This window comes from Erithacus rubecula, assembly GCF_903797595.1.
Source record: "Erithacus rubecula genome assembly, chromosome: 5".
Classification (NCBI taxonomy): domain Eukaryota; kingdom Metazoa; phylum Chordata; class Aves; order Passeriformes; family Muscicapidae; genus Erithacus; species Erithacus rubecula.
Window position 1 is genome coordinate 4,919,486 of NC_136687.1, and position 6,009 is coordinate 4,925,494.

Here is a 6,009-nt window from a genome sequence, read left to right on the forward strand (position 1 = left end):
GGGTTAGGGGCTGTCATACAGTGTGTCGGGTGGGTTAGAGTCTGTCATCCTACATGTCCTTTGATGACCATCTGTCCTGGTTTGGAGGATAGGTGTCTGCTAAGAAAGGCAGGAGCTTCCCTTTGAAATGGAGAATATAAACCCTCTCCCTCTGAATTATAATTTTGAAAATAAGGGGGTCTCAGGCAAAGATATGGGAAATAGGAATAACAGTTCTTCACTAGGAAAATTAAAATAGAAATGCAGTATTACAAAGAACAATCCCAACCCTACCAGAGTCAGAATCCAAGCTGACACTCATCAGTCAGTCAGGGTGGTGGCAGCAGTCCCATTCAATGGTGCTGCATCCTCCTGCAGGGGCAGATGTGGTTCAGCTGGAGCAGTGCTCCTGGAGAAGGTGCAGTTTCCTCTGAAGGTCCAGGGATGATGTGGAAGGGTCTGGCTTTCCTCTGGAATCCAGTGGAAAGAAGGTTCCTTGGTGTCCAAAATCTCAATTTTTCTCTGGGTAGGAAAGACTTGGCTCCTGCCCTGGCTGGAGCATCTCCCAGTGGGATGATGGAATTTTATCAGTCATACCCTGGGACTCAGTGGCCATGAACAGGAGATATCTCCTGGAGGGAGGATGGGCTGTGGAAAAGATAAGGATGATTGCCCCAGCTGGTTTAAAGATGGTCCATTAGCAGAGAATATGTGCCAGGAGATAAGGGTCACCCAGATTTAACAGTGACAGAATACACATTGCTGGTCACATCCTGTATTGCAGCCCAAGACACCATCTGGGGGAACAAGGTGGTTTAGTCTGGAGGAGGCTGGCTTGGGGGGATCACATTGCTCTCCACAACTACCTGAAAGGAAGCTGTAGTGAGGTGAGGGTTGGTCTCAGTGAGGATGAGAGGAAATGGCTTTAAACTGCACCAGGGAAAGTTTGGATTACACAACTGGAAAACATTTTTCACTGAAATAGTGGTTAGGCAATGGAATCAGTCTTCCAGGGAGGTAGTGGAGTCACTGCTGAGGGAAATGTTCAAGAGGTGACTGGATGTGGTACTTGTGAAGATGGTTTAGGGGTGATTATGGAGTTGCTGGTTTGACAGTAGGACTGGATGATCTTGAGGTTCTCTTCCAATCTTGATGATCCTATAACTGCAGGATCAAGACACAGAACCAAGACACAGAACCAAACCAGACAGATAAATTGCAAGACCACGGGCCAATTATACCCTCTTAGTATCCTTCAGTTACTTATTGCTTTATAAATCTTTACATCTCAAACTAGATATAAGGAAAAAATTCTTTTATGATGGGGATGGTGAAACACCAGGTTGCCAAGAGAGGTGGTTGCTTCCCCATCCCTGTAAACATTCATGGCCAGGTTGGACAGGGCTCTGAGCAAACTGATCTATCTGAAGATGTCCCTTCTCATTGCAGGGACTAAGTGACCTTTAAAACTCCCTTCCAACCTACTCCATGCTGTGAATCCATGATCCAAGTGTGCTGTTAGGGTCTGTCATCCAAATGTGCTGGGATGCATCCAGGCCACCTGCCAGGTCAGAATACAGAACCTGCCAGTTCTGTATTTTGGACCTGGCAGAAAATGCTGGCAAGTAGGGAGCTGCAGGTATAGACTTTCTCTTCACCTTGTCTTCCCAGCAGAGCGTTTCTCCCAAGATTCTCAGCTTTTAAAAGTTTGCTACAAACGTAAAAAATCCCAACGCCAAAAATGTAGATTACTGTAGTTGGAAATAGGAATAATTGCTGATAAAACCACATTTAAAATACTGGTGTTATATAGACTGTTAGGTGGCACATATATATTTTCTGTTTATGGAGTGGAGTCTGGTGAAAAAAGAATGTCCACTTTACATTTTGTGTGTGTTTAACAGCTTCAGGTCTTAGCGAGCAATATTTGGAGCTATGACCTTTATTTGTCCTCATTTTAGCTTATGCATTTTTTCTTTCTTTCTTTTTTCTTTTCCTTTCTGCCAGTCTACTGTAATTAGGATTAACATATCCTCCAATATGCATGGACATCAGCAAAACAATGAATACTCTTTTCTTTTCCCATTTTCACTAACCAAATCCAGTCCAAAGTGCTATTTCTATCCCAGCTGATCTATGCTTTAGTCAAAGGAGTAATAAATAACATTTTAGACCAGACTTCAAAATGCCTTTTTCCTTTCATCTGAGCAATTAAAGTCAAGCTGCTATTCCTGAGTGTTTTCTGATGGAATTACACGAGTTACACAGCTCTTCATTTGTATCTTATTAAGCATTATGTGTTATTGATGCTGTTCAAACAATTAGCACCTAAATATGCCCCATATTCTCATAAAGAGGCAGTAGCAGTGTTAATGTTAATGCCCTGGTTAACAGTTTGCTCACATCCAGAGTCCACCATCGTGCTTGAATGCCATTTAATATCAATCAGCTCTTTACTGATGCCCTTCTGAAGTTGTTCTTCTCTTCTGCAACCATTTAACTGTGCAGCAAAGTGAGAAGAAGTCAAAGAATAATGTTAAGTAAAAATGGCATCTCTCTTAAGGCAGGAATTTTTCTAAGTTCGTTGCAAGTTTTGGTTATAAGAAGGCGAGCTCTTCGCGGTGATCGGTCATTTTGACGTTTTTATGGTGTTTTTATTACCCCTGGCTCATTTCCATACTAAAGAGAACATTTGTAACAATACTTGCTCGCTCTGTTATGATTAGGATTGCGCTTTGTTCGCTGTTGCTGCGCCCAGTAATGCTCTTGGCACACGTCCTCCCAGACCCTGCGGTGTATTTATTCAAAAGGAAGGAAAAAGAAGTGTCTACTGAAACAATAAACTACTACTGCTTGCCTTAACGTGGCCACAGCTTCCTTGTGCTGCAGACAATCAGTTAGAAAAGCTGTTGGGTAAACTTGCTCCTTCGTTGCTGAAAAAATAAATATTCATGAAACTTAAAGCCACTTTTTCCTGTGCTTTATTATTGGGTTGAAAACTGTGAAGGATTTTAAAGCTAATGATTTAATCAGAGAGATAAGGATGGAAGTCCAGATCCTGGAACCAATGGGAGCTCAATCTCAAATACTAATGAGGAGCTGAGTAAGGGTTTAAGGCAAATTTTGATGTGTTACTTCAATATTAGTGCTATCCTGCATGTAAGGACAGGTTCAACCCAATATTAATTTTATTAATATTGAAAATTGAATACACTAATATATTCACTAATGCTGTCTAAGACATGAGGTGAATGTGAAAAGAGGAGTCATGAATGGTAGTGAGGGGCAATTACAAAAAGAGAGGGAGGAGTGTCATGTCACCAGAGGTTTCCAGGGCCATGTCAAGTCAAGACTTTTGCCACTCCACATGTGTTAGACCCCATGAGGCAGCTGGAGCACCTATAGGGGCTTCCTCAGATCCAGGGCAAACCAGACACTCAGTCCCACTGTCTAACAGGAAATTTCTCTTGAGCACATCACTGCAGAACATCTTTCATTCAAAGTGTGTTCATGTCTTGCCTGGCTTGCAAAGGAAGGATATTTTAAGGTTTAGATTCGTCTTTTTTCTTAAGCAACTTGGCAAAACTAACAACAGAGTAATCATAAGCTTCCTAAAACAGGGAGGAGAAACTGGCACTTCCCAAAGATGGTTTGGTTATGGGTGGAGAAGAAGATCCCCAATGTTATTTCCTTCTTCCTCTAAAGGCAACAAGATAAGCTCAGTTTGATACCCAGGTGCCATCAAACAAAAGCATGAACCTGGCTTTGACAATGAAATACAATGCTTGAAAAAATACAGAAATATGCAGCAAACTGATGAGGCATCCATTTATATAATCTTTGCCCAAATCTGGTAGACATGTCAGCAAATAGAGGTGACTTTCCTTATGCTACTGTGTTCTGCAGCCTGGGAGCCTGGTGGTCTCCTGAACTCTGCCTGTCTGTAGGAATAGGAAACAAAACAAGATGATGAGAGGGTAGAGGAGGGCAGGGTGGGATCTCCTGCTGGTCCAAGACCCAGCTTTCATCACTGCTCCAGCTGAGCCAAAGCCCTGGGCTGCTGGGGAACCTGAGCTGGCCTCTGTCATGGTTCAGTGAGAGCAAAGAGCTCTCCCACTTGACATCACAAGAGGAGTGTTTTGATGTTTATCTGAAACTCCCTTCCCAAAGTGCAGCCGTGGTGGAGCTGCGTGCACGGACAGGTTCAACTGCTATCACGGAGAAGTGATAAAACACTTCTTTCTCATTTTGGTTCTTAAGCCTAATACTCCCATATGCCAGAAAAGATTTGTAAGGGGCCATAAAGTCAGCACAGCTCTGTTTGCACTTGCTTTTTTGGTTCCTTGACAGTGCTGCTGGGGCCTCTGTGCAAACATGACTCTGCAGTCAGCATTTAAAGTGCCAGTCCCTGCAGCATTCCATCTGATTTTCCATCTTTGCTGGAATGGACCCAGAAACCAAAAGATGGAAAATCACATGGGCAAATCAATGTCAGAATAGTACTTAAAAATAACCTACTCATTAAGCAATTTTATGATAAAATATGATATACATTGTGTAGGTAAATGGCAGCTCTCCATTTCTGGAATGTCATCACACATTTTTGACCACTAAAAAATTCTACATCCCTGTGAATCATAGCATTCATCACTCTCACTGTATAGAAGAGACATTGAAATACAGATAAATGAAAAGGTTTTTATAGAGCAGGAAGAGCAGAAATTGGGAGTTGGATCCATGCACCAAATTAATGTCTGTCCAAAGCCATCACCTTCCTTGTTATGTCAGCAGTGCTTGCTTTGATACTGAGAAACCGGTGGACATCTGTGGTCTCTTTCTGCAGGTAACAAGAGACAGCACAAAAGGAAATGGGCTCTAGTTGCAAAGAGGGAATTTAGATTCAATATTATGAAAAATTCTTCACAGAAAGGGTGTTCAGGCATCCCTGGAAGTCAAAAGACATAGATGTGGCACTTGGGGACATGGATTAGTGGTGGCCTTGGCAGAACTGGGTTAATGGTTGGGGTCAATGATCTCAGAGTTCTTTATCAACCTTATCAATTCTATGATTATGTGTTTTACTGTCTTTCAGACCCTCAGGAGTGGCAAGATCAACTGTATCCCCAAACTGGAGCTGGTGGCAAAATGGGGATACTGGAAGCCCCACTGGGGAGGCTGTGTCAGAGTTCCAAATCTGATTTCTCAGTCAGTGGAAGGCACAGCCAGTTTGTTATTCTGTTCAGGGTCCTCACTTGTCCTTTTTTTCTTCCAAAAAATTGTCTAAAAGGTGAATCTGTTTCCCCAGGTGCTGGATGAGGCCTTCAGAGTGATTTGGGTTAAACTTGGCTTCATGGAAGTCACTGGGATTCTTATGCTGAACTTTTTGGGAGGTAAGCTCATTTCCTTTAAGAAGCTGGCAGCTTTCTGACAACTGCTGTCATCAGCACTGCAGTATATAATTTTTTCCCTTTATTTTCTGGACAAGTATGTACAAGAGAAATGTGAGGGGAAATTTGTACCATCCTGGAGGAACTGTGCAAGATGTGCCAACATCAAACCTTTGTCCTGTAGCTACTAGAGAAATTCAGTTGTGTGTGGTTCCAGCTCATGCATGTTGAGCATTCAGAAGCTTCTATCCAAGACCATGTGTTGTCCTTAAGAAAGCTGGGGAAAAAATAATCATAAATAATTATTTCAACTAGCATTGAATGAAAATTTTACCAAGCAGGTTCAAATTATTTATTAAACACTGTTAAATCCTCCCAGGAGTATCAGGCAACAAATGATAGACAATATTTTGGCAGTAAAGAGAAGTGGTTGCTTCCAAAAATTATGGATGACCAGGCTGTCCAGGAAACATGTTTGGATTGTTAATCTTGATAGTTTTCATTGTTGAGATTGTGGTTGAAGATAGCAGTACAGGGACAAGTATACCAGGTTTGGATTTTTTTCTTACTATATGTTAAATTTTGAATGTTTGGCTATTCAGAATTCTAAAAAAATGGTAAAGAAAAATATGAATTTCCAAAA